General features: G+C 41.0%; 1 long non-coding RNA gene across 1 annotated transcript in view; it reads left to right on the top strand.

The window, feature by feature from the left end:
- The window catches only part of LOC140713542 (uncharacterized), a 62,547-nt gene that overhangs the window by 25,138 nt on the left and 19,649 nt on the right, over positions 1–17,760 (top strand). The window contains exon 2 of the long non-coding RNA XR_012095656.1: positions 3,730–3,822. This is a non-coding gene — a long non-coding RNA (uncharacterized lncRNA). The remainder of the gene's footprint in view (positions 1–3,729; positions 3,823–17,760) is intronic.

Raw genomic sequence — 17,760 nt, 5'->3', positions numbered from 1 at the left:
TATCTATCCCCTGAACCCTCAATTTGAAAATGTAGGGGACGAAATATTAACCAAATGCTTAAAATGTCTACTATTAGTAGTAGCCCGGACCTGAAAACATCCCAGTGTTCATCACGGTAGAGTGACTAAATTTTAATAAAGTCTCACAGCAGAATATTGTATAGCAATGACAAGGACCAAACTGTGATTTCATGCAAAAATATGGATAAATCCATTGTTAACTAAACAAGGAAGATGCAAGAGTACATCTGATATTCAACAATGAAGTTAAAAAGTAGCAAAACTAATCTCTGCCATTAGAAGTCAGCCTAGAGAAAGTCAGCATGGTGACAGCCTTTTTGTCAAGGGGTGGTGTGAGGAGGGTTTCTGGGTGTTGATTATGTTGTTTCTTGCTCGGGGTGCTGGTTACAAGAATGTATTTCACTTTGAGAAAATTCTCCAAGCTCTTCACTTTTGATTTGTGCATTTTTTCGTATGTAGGTGTATACTTGAATCAAAAGTTCATTTAAAAAACAAAACAAGGCTAGGCACAGTGGCTCACACCTATAATCCCAGCACTTTAGGAGGCCAATGTGGGTGAATCGCCTGAGGTCAGGGGTTCAAGACCAGCCTGGCCAACATGGCAAAACCCTGTCTCTACTAAAAAACTACAAAAAATTAGCCGAGCATGGTGGCGGGCACCTATAATCCCAGCGACTTGGGAAGCTGAGGCAGGAGAATTGCTTGAAACCAGGAGGCGGAGGTTGCAGTGAGCCTAGATCATGCCACTGCACTCCAGCCTGGGCAACAGAGACATACTCCATCACACACACACACACTCACACACACACATACACACACACCAATGAACAACAACAACGAATCAAAACCAAAATTTTCCTAAACTCTTTCATTTCTTCGAAAATTCTCCTTTTTTCACTTTAGGCTTCTCTCTCATAGGAAGATATAGTCTCATAACAAAATTGCTATAAGCTTTAACAACACTTTTCGGGAACTGGAAGAAGAGCTAAAAGATTTGAGTTTTAAGTTTCATTTAATTTTCTGTTAATTTCTGTGAACTACGTATTAAACACAGAATGCTACTGCTTAACTGAGTGTTTATGTTCCTTCAAAATTCCTGTGTGGAAATCCTAACTCCCAAGGTGATGGTATTAGGAGGTGGGCCCTTTGGGAGGTGATTAGGTCACAAAGGTCGGGGGGGCCCTCATGGATGGGATTAGTGCCCTTATGAAAGAGTCTGTAGTGATCCTCGCCCCTTCAGCCAGGACAGGTTACAAGGAGAAGATAGCTGTCTGTGAGGAAGCAGCTCTCACCAGACACTGAAACTGCTTGTGCCTTGGCTTTACACTCCCCAGTGTCCAGAGCTATGAGAAATACATTTCTGTTGTTTATAAGACACCTGGTTTATGGTATGTTGTTTTAAAAGCCCGAATGAGCTAACATATTGTAGGAGACCACAGGAAGGAAGTCTGGTGTGTCTACTCCAGTTCCTTCCTTCTCCATGTGCAGGGGAACTGAGGCCTAGAGAAATTAAGTGGCTTGTTCAGGGGCACATGTTCTTTTTATTAAAAAATTATGCTTTAAGTTCTAGGGAACATGTGCACGACTTGCAGGTTTGTTAGATAGGTATACATGTGCCATGCTGGTTAGCTGTATCCATTAACTCATCATTTACATTAGGTATTTATCCTAATGCTATCCATCCCCGCTCACCTCACCCCATAACAGGCCTCAGAGTGTGATGTTCCCCACCCTGTGTCCATGTGTTCTCATTGTGCAATTCCCACCTATGAGTGAGAACATGCGGTGTTTGGTTTTCTGTCCTTGTAATAGTTTGCTCAGAATGATGGTTTCCAGCTGCATCCATGTCCCCACAAAGGACATGAACTCATCCTTTTTTATGGTTGCATAGTATTCCATGGTGTATATGTGCCACATTTTCTTAATCCAGTCTATCATTGATGGACATTTGGATTGGTTTCAAGTCTTTGCTATTGTGAATAGTGCCGCAATAAACACACATGTGCATGTGTCTTTATAGTAGCATGATTTATAATCCTTTGGGTATATACCCAGTAATGGGATTGCTAGGTCAAATGGTATTTCTAGTTCTAGATCCTTGAGGATTCACTACACTGTCTTCCACAATGGCTGAACTAGTTTACACTCCCACTAACAGTGCAAAAGCGTTCCTATTTCTCCACATCCTCTCCAGCACCTGTTGTTTCCTGACTTTTTAATGATCGCCACTCTAACTGGTGTGAGATGGTATCTCATTGTGGTTTTGATTCGTGTTTCTCTGATGATCCGTGATGATGAGCCTTTTTTCATGTGTCTGTTGGCTGCATAAATGTCTTCTTTTGAGAAGTGTCTGTTCATATCCTTTGCCCACTTTTTGATGGGTTTGTTTTTTTCTTGTAAATTTGTTTAAGTTCTTTGTAGGTTCTGGATATTAGCCCTTTGTCAGATGGGTAGATTGCAAAAATTTTCTTCCATCCTGTAGGTTGCCTATTCACTCTGATGGTCGTTTCTTTTGCGGGGGGCACATGTTCTTTAGTAATAAAATTGCCATTAAAGAAATACATCTCAAAATGAAAGTGGCAACGGCAGTTTGTGTCCCAAAAGGTCACATGATTTTTCCTATTTAAAAATAAAAATAATGCTGGGAGGGAGAAGGGACTGGGTCAATCATTATATAAATACAGAATTTTAGCTTATTTATTCAATTTATACAAAAGACAATGCTCTCATGTGGTTATTGTGACCGCTAAAGAAATTTTCCTTCTAATCGACACTTACAAGACAGTTTCTCCTTGGGACTTGGCCCCTAAATCTCGATGGTTTGAAACAGCAAAGGTGTACAATTGTGCCATTGTCCATCAAGTGCCAGCAGGAGCTTTGTTCCACTGCTTTATGTCTTCTCTCTGGGACTTGGGCTGAAGAAGCTGCTCTCTAGACCATGGCAGGTTGTCACGGCAGTGGGAAAAGAGAATATGGCCATGTACACACTGGCTTTTAAACCTGTCTGGAAGTGACACACATCATTTGCATGTACCCCTCTCTGTCAGAGCAAGTCCTATGACGACTCCTAACCTCCTGCGGGCGGAGAGGTGCAATCCTACCATGTGTATGGAGTATTTGGGAACAGCCCTAATGACAATCTCAAGAAGGAACTGAAACTGTCCCCCGTGGAGTCCCATATTTCCTCATGAGTTTTATCATTAGTCACTGTGAGCTACACTTTTAAAAGACATGATGGAACAAAGATTATCTCTGCAGAAAGTAAAGCAGAGACATAAAAGGCAGCATTGGCAGTTGTAAATAAAGCTCTTTCAACTCTAATTGAAAGGATTTTTATGAAAGGCACAAAGTGGTTTCATCTGCCTTTCTGCAAATAGCATAGTGGGCTGAATGATCAATATTCCTTTAAAGTGCCCAGGAACTGTTTCAGTTTTGACCAAAGGCAACTAAATAAATGAATCATCCTTCTGGGCTTTTATATTGAACCCTTTAAATGAAGGCAGCTTACATGGCTGCAAACAATACATGTCCCGTGTGGTCACTGTAAGCATTAAATATCAATCAGAAGAGAGTGCTTTTAAGTAGGGAGGGAAAAAAATCCATTTGTTGGGGCTATAATCTCTAATGTTAAATTAAAAAAAAAAAAAGAGTTTGACAGGTAATAATTTGTTTTGCATGACTTTCTCCCTTTATTTTCTCTGCACACAGGTCTAACCATAAAATCATCAATACTGACAAATTAAAGGGAGAACATGTCAGGCCTCACTCTTTCTGTACTGGTGTTCAAGAGCATTGTTTTTGGTAAGTAGCAAAGAAAAAAAAATCAAATTCAGACATACATTTAAATGGACACTTGTCAAAAAGCAAGCCTGGAATAAAAGTAGCAGTCGCTTGAAACATGTACACAACTTGACTAGTTAGCAAGCACCAATGCTTGCTCTCACACTTGAAATGATGCCAGGCTCAGATGCTTGTTTTACCATTTGAAATAAGGTTATATAATATACCCTTCTCCCTCTGTAGTATAAACATTGTTGATACTGTATAGTCATATTATTTGTTAGCTCAAAATCCAAGTGTTTGGGCATCATGACATAGAATCTTACATGAACTTATTACAGTTGTGTTGAGAAATACTAATGACTTAAATTATGAATTATCTTTCTATCTATACTTTAATTCTTTAAGCAAAATTTCTAGGTGAAGCTTTTTTTTTCAGTATGGAATATAAAAGTAAAATAAGTAAAATTCAGAGATGATTCTGGAATATTAAAGTGTCAATGTTAATGGCTTGTAATAATGATATAAATTTTGAGGATCATACCAAGGATATGGGCTCCTGCAATAAGGTCCAGATAGGACAAGCAGTCAGGAGCAGATGGTGGTTTAGTGACGGTAGGCAAAGGTTATGCCAGGGGATGGCATGAGGAGTGGTGGTGGTCAGAAGGGCAAGGGGAGGAGAAAAAATGTGAGTCAAGGTCTTGAGGGCTGGAGCAGAGGTAGTCCAGATATATGAATTCACTCCAGGAGAAAAATTACTCTGACACCCTCTAAAGGACCTTTATCCTTCCAAATTAAGATTTACTTGCTTGTCATGATCCCCAGTAGGCCTTCTGTGTTAGAGTAACCATGTCTATTTATGGCACATTTAGTCCTCCTTGAACTGGATGTCAACCTCATTCCCCTAAGAGCTGTCTAGTTAGAGACAAAGTCTTGTCTTCTGACCTGACTTGGGCCTCCAGTGGAGATCTCTATGCTTGCATTCATTACCTCAGTGTCTGGGCTTGGCATATATTGGTGCTTGATAAGCATTTGTTGAACTAACAATGTGAGCAGGATGGGAAAATAGGGCAAATGATGGTCACACATTCTCTTCTATTCATCTACAACAAATTGTTGATTCTTTGTCCAGCACCAGAGCCATTTTAGGAACCTTCTTAGCAAATCAGGCACCTTTCAGAATTGCAGGAGTTTCATTCTATCCTTGCCGGGATTACTTCCATGTTGTGAGCCTTCCTTGGCATTTCACCCTTAACTCTTACAGAGAAACCCTCAAAGTACCTTTGTTAACATTCATGTATGCTACAAGGTAGTTGGATTAAAAATGTCAACACTCCCATGACACAAAAGGAAGACTAAAGCTACCAATAAAATTTCACGTGGAGGAAATATGGAAGTAGATTAGCAACCCCATAGTACTGTGGGATTGTTGCATTGATCATACTATTGAATAGTGAAGAGTGAGGTACCTTATTTTATAAATGCCATAAGCAGCATAAAATCACCCATGTACAAATATATGATCTTTCACATGAATTTGACGGTGATTACATGTTGAAACCATGATGACTCTAGATCTCAGTGACTATACTCATCTTCAAACACTTAGCTAAATCTGGAACAGATGAGCATCTGAGGTTTGAAGCTGTACACCCCTAGGTTAATATTTTTATATCAACAAGAATATAAGAAAATGTACATTAACTTTTAAAAATAGCTTTTAAATACTCTAAGCTTTAGTGCACACATTTTTTTTCCAAAGCACGCATAAGAGATATCATAATCTAACATTAACACCTTGCATTTTTTTTATTATTATTATACTTTAAGTTCTAGGGTGCATGTGCATAACGTGCAGGTTTGTTACATATGTATACTTGTGCCATGTTGCTGTGCTGCACCCATCAACTCATCAGCACCCATCAACTCGTCATTTACATCAGGTATAACTCCCAATGCAATCCCTCCCCGCTCCCCCCTCCCCATGATAGGCCCCAGTGTGTGATGTCCCCCTTCCTGAGTCCAAGTGATCTCATTGTTCAGTTCCCACCTATGAGTGAGAACATGCGGTGTTTGGTTTTCTGTTCTTGTGATAGTTTGCTAAGAATGATGGTTTCCAGCTGCATCCATGTCCCTACAAAGGACACAAACTCATCCTTTTTTATGGCTGCATAGTATTCCATGGTGTATATGTGCCACATTTTCTTAATCCAATCTGTCACTGATGGACATTTGGGTTGATTCCAAGTCTTTGCTATTGTGAATAGTGCCACAATAAACATACATGTGCATGTGTTTTTATAGCAGCATGATTTATAATCCTTTGGGTATATACCCAGTAATGGGATGGCTGGGTCATATGGTACATCTAGTTCTAGATCCTTGAGGAATTGCCATACTGTTTTCCATAATGGTTGAACTAGTTTACAATCCCACCAACAGTGTAAAAGTGTTCCTATTTCTCCACATCCTCTCCAGCACCTGTTGTTTCCTGACTTTTTAATGATCGCCATTCTAACTGGTGTGAGATGGTATCTCATTGTGGTTTTGATTTGCATTTCTCTGATGGCCAGTGATGATGAGCATTTTTTCATGTGTCTGTTGGCTGTATGAATGTCTTCTTTTGAGAAATGTCTGTTCATATCCTTTGCCCACTTTTTGATGGGGTTGTTTGTTTTTTTCTTGTAAATTTGTTTGAGTTCTTTGTAGGTTCTGGATATTAGCCCTTTGTCAGATGAGTAGATTGCAAAAATTTTCTCCCATTCTGTAGGTTGCCTGTTCACTCTGATGGTAGTTTCTTTTGCTGTGCAGAAGCTCTCTAGTTTAATTAGATCCCATTTGTCAATTTTGGCTTTTGTTTCCGTTGCTTTTGGTGTTTTAGACATGAAGTCTTTGCCCATGCCTATGTCCTGAATGGTACTACCTAGGTTGTCCTCTAGGGTTTTTATGGTATTAGGTCTAACATTTAAGTCTCTAATCCATCTTGAATTAATTTTTGTATAAGGAGTAAGGAAAGGATCCAGTTTTAGCTTTCTACTTATGGCTAGCCAATTTTCCCAGCACCATTTATTAAATAGGGAATCCTTTCCCCATTTCTTGTTTTTGTCAGGTTTGTCAAAGATCAGATGGATGTAGATGTGTGGTATTATTTCTGAGGACTCTGTTCTGTTCCATTGGTCTATATCTCTGTTTTGGTACCAGTACCATGCTGTTTTCGTTACTGTAGCCTTGTAGTATAGTTTGAAGTCAGGTAGCATGATGCCTCCAGCTTTGTTCTTTTGACTTAGGATTATCTTGGAGATGTGGGCTCTTTTTTGGTTCCATATGAACTTTAAAGCAGTTTTTTCCAATTCTGTGAAGAAAGTCATTGGTAGCTTGATGGGGATGGCATTGAATCTATAAATAACCTTGGGCAGTATGGCCATTTTCACGATATTGATTCTTCCTATCCATGAGCATGGTATGTTCTTCCATTTGTTTGTGTCCTCTTTGATTTCACTGAGCAGTGGTTTGTAGTTCTCCTTGAAGAGGTCCTTTACATCCCTTGTAAGTTGGATTCCTAGGTATTTTATTCTCTTTGAAGCAATTGTGAATGGAAGTTCATTCCTGATTTGGCTCTCTGTTTGTCTGTTACTGGTGTATAAGAATGCTTGTGATTTTTGCACATTAATTTTGTATCCTGAGACTTTGCTGAAGTTGCTTATCAGCTTAAGGAGATTTTGGGCTGAGACCATGGGTTTTCTAAATATACAATCATGTCATCTGCAAAGAGGGACAATTTGACTTCTTCTTTTCCTAACTGAATACCCTTGATTTCTTTCTCTTGCCTGATTGCCCTAGCCAGAACTTCCAACACTATGTTGAATAGGAATGGTGAGAGAGGGCATCCCTGTCTTGTGCCAGTTTTCATAGGGAATTTTTCCAGTTTTTGCCCATTCAGTATGATATTGGCTGTGGGTTTGTCATAAATAGCTCTTATGATTTTGAGGTACGTTCCATCAATACCGAATTTCTTGAGCGTTTTTAGCATGAAGGGCTGTTGAATTTTGTCAAAAGCCTTTTCTGCATCTATTGAGATAATGATGTGGTTCTTGTCTTTGGTTCTGTTTATATGCTGGATTTTGTTTATTGATTTGTGAATGTTGAACCAGCCTTGCATCCCAGGGATGAAGCCCACTTGATCATGGTGGATAAGCTTTTTGATGTGCTGCTGAATCCGGTTTGCCAGTATTTTATTGAGGATTTTTGCATCGATGTTCATCAGGGATATTGGTCTAAAATTCTCTTTTTTTGTTGTGTCTCTGCCAGGCTTTGGTATCAGGATGACGTTGGCCTCATAAAATGAGTTAGGGAGGATTCTCTCTTTTTCTATTGATTGGAATAGTTTCAGAAGGAATGGTACCAGCTCCTCCTTGTACCTCTGGTAGAATTCAGCTGTGAATCCATCTGGTCCTGAACTTTTCTTGGTTGGTAGGCTATTAATTATTGCCTCAATTTCAGAGCCTGCTATTGGTCTATTCAGGGATTCAACTTCTTCCTGGTTTAGTCTTGGAAGAGTGTAAGTGTCCAGGAAATTATCCATTTCTTCTAGATTTTCTGGTTTATTTGCGTAGAGGTGTTTATAGTATTCTCTGATGGTAGTTTGTATTTCTGTGGGGTCGGTGGTGATATCCCCTTTATCATTTTTTATTGCGTCTATTTGATTCCTCTCTCTTTTCTTCTTTATTAGTCTTGCTAGCAGTCTGTCAATTTTGTTGATCTTTTCAAAAAACCAACTACTGGATTCATTGATTTTTTGGAGGGTTTTTTGTGTCTCTATCTCCTTCAGTTCTGCTCTGATCTTAGTTATGTCTTGCCTTCTGCTAGCTTTTGAATGTGTTTGCTCTTGCTTCTCTAGTTCTTTTAATTGTGATGTTAGAGTGTCAATTTTAGATCTTTCCTGCTTTCTCTTGTGGGCATTTAGTGCTATAAATTTCCCTCTACACACTGCTTTAAATGTGTCCCAGAGATTCTGGTATGTTGTATCTTTGTTCTCATTGGTTTCAAAGAACATCTTTATTTCTGCCTTCATTTTGTTATGTACCCAGTAGTCATTCAGGAGCAGGTTGTTCAGTTTCCATGTAGTTGAGCGGTTTTGATTGAGTTTCTTAGTCCTGAGTTCTAGTTTGATTGCACTGTGGTCTGAGAGACAGTTTGTTATAATTTCTGTTCTTGTACATTTGCTGAGGAGTGCTTTACTTCCAATTATGTGGTCAATTTTGGAATAAGTGCGATGTGGTGCTGAGAAGAATGTATATTCTGTTGATTTGGGGTGGAGAGTTCTATAGATGTCTATTAGGTCTGCTTGCTGCAGAGATGAGTTCAATTTCTGGATATCCTTGTTAACTTTCTGTCTCGTTGATCTGTCTAATGTTGACAGTGGAGTGTTGAAGTCTCCCATTATTGTTGTATGGGAGTCTAAGTCTCTTTGTAAGTCTCTAAGGACTTGCTTTATGAATCTGGGTGCTCCTGTATTGGGTGCATATATATTTAGGATAGTTAGCTCTTCCTGTTGAATTGATCCCTTTACCATTATGTAATGGCCTTCTTTGTCTCTTTTGATCTTTGATGGTTTAAAGTCTGTTTTATCAGAGACTAGTATTGCAACCCCTGCTTTTTTGTGTTCTCCATTTGCTTGGTAAATCTTCCTCCATCCCTTTATTTTGAGCCTGTGTATGTCTCTGCTTGTGAGATGGGTCTCCTGAATACAGCAGACTGATGGGTCTTGATTCTTTATCCAGTTTGCCAGTCTGTGTCTTTTAATTGGAGCATTTAGTCCATTTACATTTAAGGTTAATATTGTTATGTGTGAACTTGATCCTGCCATTATGATATTAACTGGTTATTTTGCTCGTTAGTTGATGCAGTTTCTTCCTAGCCTCGATGGTCTTTACATTTTGGCTTGTTTTTGCAATGGCTGGTACTGGTTGTTCCTTTCCATGTTTAGCACTTCCTTCAGGGTCTCTTGTAAGGCAGGCCTAGTGGTGACAAAATCTCTAAGCATTTGCTTATCTGTAAAGGATTTTATTTCTCCTTCACTTATGAAACTTAGTTTGGCTGGATATGAAATTCTGGGTTTAAAATTCTTTTCTTTAAGAATGTTGAATATTGGCCCCCACTCTCTTCTGACTTGTAGAGTTTCTGCCAAGAGATCTGCTCTTAGTCTGATGGGCTTCCCTTTGTGGGTAACCCGACCTTTCTCTCTGGCTGCCCTTAAGATTTTTTCCTTCATTTCAACTTTGGTGAATCTGGCAATTATGTGTCTTGGAGTTGCTCTTCTCGAGGAGTATCTTTGTGGCGTTCTCTGTATTTCCTGGATTTGAATGTTGGCCTGCCCTACTAGGTTGGGGAAGTTCTCCTGGATGATATCCTGAAGAGTGTTTTCCAACTTGGTTCCATTTTCCCCCTCACTTTCAGGCACCCCAATCAGATGTAGATTTGATCTTTTTACAAAATCCCATACTTCTTGCAGGATTTGTTCATTTCTTTTTCTTCTTTTTTCTTTTGGTTTCTCTTCTCGCTTCATTTCGTTCATTTGATCCTCAATCGCTGATACTCTTTCTTCCAGTTGATCGAGTCGGTTACTGAAGCTTGTGCATTTGTCACGTATTTCTCGTGTCATGGTTTTCATCTCTTTCATTTCGTTTATAACCTTCTCTGCATTAATTACTCTAGCCATCAATTCTTCCACTTTTTTTTCAAGATTTTTAGTTTCTTTGCGCTGGGTACGTAAATCCTCCTTTAGCTCTGAGAAGTTTGATGGACTGGAGACTTCTTCTCTCATCTCATCAAAGTCATTCTCCGTCAAGCTTTGATCCGTTGCTGGCGATGAGCTGCGCTCCTTTGTCGGGGGAGATGCACTCTTATTTTTTGAATTTCCAGCTTTTCTGCCCTGCTTTTTCCCCATCTTTGTGGTTTTATCTGCCTCTGGTCTTTGATGATGATGGTGACGTACTGATGGGGTTTTGGTGTAGGTGTCCTTCCTGTTTGATAGTTTTCCTTCTAACAGTCAGGACCCTCAGCTGTAGGTCTGTTGGAGATTGCTTGAGGTCTACTCCAGACCCTGTTTGCCTGGGTGTCAGCAGCAGAGGCTGCAGAAGATAGAATATTGCTGAACAGTGAGTGTACCTGTCTGATTCTTACTTTGGAGGCTTCCTCTCAGGGGCGTACTCCACCCTGTGAGGTGTGGGGTGTCAGACTGCCCCTAGTGGGGGATGTCTCCCAGTTAGGCTACTCAGGGGTCAGGGACCCACTTGAGCAGGCAGTCTGTCCCTTCTCAGATCTCAACCTCCTTGTTGGGAGATCCACTGCTCTCTTCAAAGCTGTCAGACAGAGTAGTTTGCGTCTGCAGAGGTTTCTGCTGCTTTTGTTGTTGTTTATCTGTGCCCTGTCCCCAGAGGTGGAGTCTACAGAGACAGGCAGGTTTCCTTGAGCTGCTGTGAGCTCCACCCAGTTCGAGTTTCCCAGCCGCTTTGTTTACTTACTTAAGCCTCAGCAATGGCGGACGCCCCTCTCCCAGCCTCGCTGCTGCCTTGCAGTTAGATGGCAGACTGCTGTGCTAGCAATGAGGGAGGCTCCGTGGGCGTGGGACCCTCCCGGCCAGGCGTGGGATATAATCTCCTGGTGTGCCTGTTTGCTTAAAGCGCAGTATTGGGGTGGGAGTTACCTGATTTTCCAGGTGTTGTGTGTCTCAGTTCCCCTGGCTAGGAAAAGGGATTCCCTTTCCCCTTGCGCTTCCCAGGTGAGGCGATGCCTCACCCTGCTTCAGCTCTTGCTGGTCGGGGTGCAGCAGCTGACCAGCACCGATTGTCCAGCACTCCCTAGTGAGATGAACCCAGTACCTCAGTTGAAAATGCAGAAATCACCGGTCTTCTGTGTCGCTCACGCTGGGAGTTGGAGACTGGAGCTGTTCCTATTCGGCCATCTTGCTCCACCCCTACATCTTGCATTTTTAATTGTGCTTGTAAATTTATTATGCGAACACTACTTGGAAAACAGTATTTTCTAAATGTATTGTATTTACTAAAGTAATGCCTTTGCCCCTTTGGTCTCTGAACAGCAGTGCACATCTTTAAATTCTTCTTAACTGGATTGATAGTAGATACATAAGACAAGTTATAATTTTTGAGATTGTAACCAAAAGCAAACTTGGCTGATCACTGCTTGTAAAGCCAAATGAACAAAGACGAGATGCAGTGAAAGGAAAGTGACTTTATTCCAAAAGCTAGCTGTTGGAGAAATGGCCAGGCTCATCCCTTAAAATAAACATTTCAAACTTTAGACTGGGGAGAGGGGCTTAAAAGAAGAAGTTGGAGAGTGTGGCATGTGGGGGTGGTGCTGGGTGTGAGGCCTGTGTGCCTTGTTCTGGGGGCTGTCTTGAGTCATGGTCCACCTGGAGCATGTGCTGGCGTCATCTCAGCAGTGGCTGAGCTGTAGACTAATCACCTTGAGATCATCTCTGGAATTTCAGAGCTAGCTCTCCGTGCCTGGTTTGTCACAAGATTTCCCTTGAATCTTCGTAACAAGCATGTAGTTAGATAAATGTGCATGGTGTAAGAGTGTATGGTGGGAGATGGAGTGATGTGAAGCAAAGTATACTTAAAGGCTATATTTTAAGACTAAGAAGAAAAAAAGAGGTTTTTGCAGTTTACTTCAAGGCTACATCTTGAGACTAGGGAGAAAAGAGAAAAAGGGGAAAAAAAGTTTGAAAAATGTGTTTTGAAGCTAAACTGCTTAATTACAAGATGGCCGCAGCAATGGGGCCAAACTAAATTCCTGTTCATTTCCATTTCAAAATAATTTCTCAGAGGTCTCAACAGTGGTTCTCACCTTGGCTATATGTTAGAATAGCCTGTGAAGCTTTTTAAAAATGCTAACACACAGACCCCCCGGGAAACCATTTATAGTCTTTGGAGGGTGGAACCCAGACATTTGCTTTGTTAAAACTTTCATGTGATTCTAATCCAGTCTAGGATGAGAACCCACCAGACTACAACCCACAGGAACTGAGTAGCAGGTGATGTCTCTTAAACAACTAACCTTCTTTATTTAGGAGTTCAAAATATCTGTTAGCCAATGTTGAGTATAAGTGCAAGCCCTGGAGCTGCCACAGCCAATTGGAAGAGTTACTTCTAGCCCAAGAGTAAGGCCAATATTTTGGAGGCTCCAGAGCCAGATGAGATGACCAGCCTGAGCACCTCCTCCACCGTCTAGGCTATTTCATTTATTTAGGGCATTTTTAGTTGGGTTTTCTGTCGTTAGCAACCAATCACAAGGAGAGGAGCAAGCATTCAAAGACATACTAGCACCTAAGAGACTTTCTCTTTGACATACTTAGGAGGATGGAAAGAGAACTGGAAAGGAAGTAATATCCTTATTGATTCAAGGTCATTTAATGCCATGTCTTTCTATCAAATAAAATCGTTTTGTGGGCATATATCTCCTACTTAGGAAATACTTGTCTTAGGCTGGGAGAGATGATGGTTTCACAGAAACAATGCTGCAGTGGGCTATGAGGGGCTTATGTTTGCTTCTTGGTAACTTTCCTTAACAAGAAACTCCAAAGGAATCTTTGAAAGTGAGGGCTGGGGATGGGGGGGAATAAATTATTCAAACAGTGTCTGTGCCTCTGGCATTAAGCATGAAGCTGTCTGAGCATATTCTGTATCCTTTGGAACTCAAACTATGTCCAATGAACTAGCAGTGTCCATGGCGTCACCTTAGAGCTTATTGAAATGTAGAGTCTCAGGCCTCCGACCCAGACCTACAGAATCAGAATCTGCTTATTAACAAGATGCCCCTTTAATTTGTATGCACATTAAATTTTGAGAGGGACTGTTCTAGGATGCATGTCACCAGCTGAATGCTGCGTAGACCATAAACAGCTGTTGTGTGCACAGCCTGGCCTCAGAGAGACCTGCTTCGACCCATGAATACCAGCTCTGTGCTCCCAGCCCAAGACTGTCTGCTTTGTTTCCCTTCAGTTTCCTCTACAACTGATAGGTCATCTGCACAAAAGAACCAGTTTCCGAGAATTCCTTGGGGTTTACTTAGTACTAGTATATCTCAGTCCATCACGAACATCCTCATCTCGTAGTTGTAGAAGTCACAGATACTGGGCCAGGTGAAAACCTTTGGGCTTCTTTACTTTGTTATTAAATTTTCTATATCCTATATTCTATATATAAAAATTCATTCATTAACTCAAACATGGATTAAACTCCTTTGTGTCCCATGTAAACCACATCTTTTCAGACATTTTATCAAAGTTATTATGATGATTAGCATTTCCCCAAGACCTTTTATAAGCAGTACTTTCTGGGCTGCCCTGAAGAAATGTTCCATCAAGAGCTCTCATGACTCTATGAAGCTTTAGAAATTTGTTTTCTCTTAATATTACAATTAATAGTCATGTAAATTACATACCACTAGCCAGCCAATGGTTAGGTGAATGCAAGCAAAATAAATAAATAAATAAATAAAGACAAAATCAGAGCTTCTTCCCACTAGCTGGGTTCTCTGTGCTTCACTTTGCACTTGTTCTTCAGGAACGATCTACATAGGACCTCAGGGACTTTGAATCTAATATCCTACATCTGTAGAATGGAGATGGTGGTTCCAAAGACTCTGAATATGAGGGAAAGTCCCCAGCACTTGCCCAGCATGCAGAGATGCTCGGTGAGGTGAGTGCCTGGCAGCGATGGGAGCAGGGATTTATGGCATATGAAGGGGAGATGAGGTCAAATCCACTTTCTCACCAAAGGGAAACATATCCTTGACTAATGATAGCAAAGGGAGAATTCGAGTGAAGTAATCAAGGTTTAAATGCAGATAGTTTCTGGGAAGGGGCATAGGGCCCATGGCTCTGGGGAAAAGGGCCTTTGTGTCACTTGGGCCCTTGGGATGGAGTTAGGAGTGCAAGAAGTTTATGGGGTGAGATAAGTGTCAGGGCAGGGTACCTGCGATAGATGAAAGGGGAGGGTTGAGCAGGGACTGTCTACAACTGCAATCCAGATCTGACTGTCTCTGCCCACTCCTTGGAACTCTGGAGCCAAGAAAGCCTCTTAGAGTAAGAGTTCTTTGTTGGGGCAGAAATAGCAATACCTGAGGATCCCCGCTCTGCTCAATTGTTGACTGGGCCCTGCCTGGGAAGAGTGTGGCCTCAGCTCAAAAGCTGAGGAAGAACCTGAAGAAACACATAGCTAGGGCCTGTCAGCTAATGACATTCTTGCATCTGAATGACAAGTCACTTTCTTAAAGGGAGAGGCAAGCTATACACCTCCACGGCTGGCACAACCTGGGGAAATGAAAATCCTTCAGATAAATTTACAAGGATCCTACAGCAGAAGATATCATTCCCTGGCTTCCCAGGAGAAGCCTGGAAAGGAGCAAGCATCGTGGAAAATCCATGCACCTGAATGTCAGAGTAGTGATAGCTGTGGAGATACTGAAGCAGATGAACCGTGGCTAGCTTCACAGCACCCTATACTCCCTGGATGGGTCAAGGGAAATAACTGAGAGCTTCTGTGCTCCCAGAAGGGGGACAGCAGTGCAGCTAAGGTCAGCAGGCTAGAGAAGTCTTGGGCAGGGCCAGGAGAAGGCAGACTGTGTAGACTGGATTGACAATGACTGGCAGAAATGATGAAACAGGAATGGAGTGATGCCCAAGAACTGGTAGAACTGGGTACACATCAGGGGAGGTTAGCAAGGCCAGTAGGTAACTTTGGACCAGATTTGTACCCATCTGAGGGCTTCACCTGGGAAAGCTGCAGAGAGGAGCAAGAATCCTAAATTGATGGAGTAATTACCAAGAACAAACAGAATTTTAAACCAGAGGGACTAATTTATCTCGAAGTGATGAGATTAAGTTTTCTGCTAATGAGGAGAAACAGGGAAGTAGGAGCTAGTTAAATTCAGTTACAGAAAGGAAAGAAATTTACAAACTGCATTTCCCAGTTATGTAGCCTATTAAATTTCATCTCTGTTACACAGAAAATGATATCTTTTGATATAATCATTTCATTTTTTGGAATCTAGTTTTATAAGTGAAAAAAAAACTGTGTAAAAATATTTTTTTATTTCCATATTATTTATAATTGTGAAATGAAATAAGTGCCCAGCAAGAGGGGAAGTGCTAGGTAAGTTACAGTACATCAACTTAATGACTTACTAGACTACTAACAATGATATTGTCATTAAAATGCAATAGTACAGAAGCATTTTTTAAATTAAATTAGTCAGGGGAACAAGCAGAAAGAAAATATTGTACACTGTTTCTCAAACCTTTTGACTACAACCAGGGTAAATGGTTGTTTTTGCATCTTGACCCAGGACACCCATACATATTTTATCACTGAAACAAAGGTTGCATAAGACAATGCTTGCCTATCCTGGGGACAGTACATTTTAGCATTTTATATGCTCTTCCAATTTGTCTTTTTCCATGCTAGTTAGACCTACCACATAGGTTTCATGACCAGAGATGGGCCATGACCCCTCATGGATTGAGCATGATCCCAGTGACGGAAAAGAACAATGACAAAAGCGTAACATCTAGAAAACGTGCTTGGAGAGAATGTGCCAAAATATCAACAGGACTGGAACTCTAGGGGATTCATTCACATTTTTCCATTTGTCTCTCAGAAGCACGTATGACTTTGTATAATGGAAATACTATTACCATACTAATTTTAAATTGTTTCCAAGGCTTCTTTTTTCCAGCTAAGTAATCCCAGGTCCTTATTGTCTGGTAAATTCACATCTACCCCCGATAAACCTCTGAGATTAGAGGCAGCAGCCAGAGCTGCAGGCAACCTGTGCTCCTGTACCACACAGTGCATCTTTAGCACCTCCTGACTCACTGTCCCCCACATGGTCACTGCTGAATTATGTGCATTTTAATGAGGAGATTGATGTCACTTTCCCTTCTTCCTCCCTCTCCAACACAGTTTTATTGAGTGCCTGTTATGTTCCAGACACCATTCTAAAAGCTAGGTGTAAAATGAGATTTTAAAAAATGTGTTTCAGTTTTTTTCTACAATGAGTATGTATTTCTTTCACAATTGGAAAATAAAAATACATGTTGTTTTAAAAGTCAATCTTAAGATGTGGCTCCTGCCTTCAAGATGCCCGTAACCTAGGAAAGAGGAAGTCACCTAAACAAATATATCAGTGTGAGACTTACTTTCAGTCCCTTACCCACCTCCTACTCAAGCCAGAAAGTGGCTCCTCAAAATGCCTTTTAATTGATAGGGGCCAAGACGTTGCTCTATTCTTTTGCAGGACACCATGAAAATCGTCTAACACCTACCTCTGACCCAGCCCTTACTTCTCTATTTCAATCTGCTGTGCAGGAAGCGGGAAGGGGGAGAGAGAGGGGAGGGAAGGGGGAGAAGACAAAGACGGACAAAGAGAGATGGAATGGCATCTAGTCCAGCACTAGATCTAGGACAGATAAGGTCTGTGCCTTGTCCATAGATCAAGCTTGTCCAACTTGTGGCCCACAGGCCACATGGGGCCCAGGATGGCTTTGAATGTGGCCCAACACAAATGTATCAACTTTCTTAAAACATTATGAGATCTTTTGAATGCAGCCCAACATAAATGTATAAATATTCTTAAAACATTATGAGGGTTTTTTGTGATTTTATTATTATTTTTTTAGCTCATTAGCTATTGTTAGTGTTAGTGTATTTTATGTGTGGTCCAAGACAATTCTACTTCTTTCAACGTGGCCCAGGGAAACCAAAAGATCGGACACCCCCGTCGTATACATTTAACTGAGGTTAGTGTTGGGGGCATCCTTAGGTGTTCAGAGCACCTTTTAGCTCTACACCCTTCTGGGTTTGAGTGGTACAACACAAGACTGTTTGGTCCGTCAGAGTTTATTTCCCTAACTCCCCAAATGTGTCATGGATGGCC

The sequence above is a fragment of the Chlorocebus sabaeus genome, chromosome 15, assembly GCF_047675955.1.
Source record: "Chlorocebus sabaeus isolate Y175 chromosome 15, mChlSab1.0.hap1, whole genome shotgun sequence".
Lineage (NCBI taxonomy): Eukaryota > Metazoa > Chordata > Mammalia > Primates > Cercopithecidae > Chlorocebus > Chlorocebus sabaeus.
This window is presented reverse-complemented; position numbering and strand designations above follow the sequence as displayed.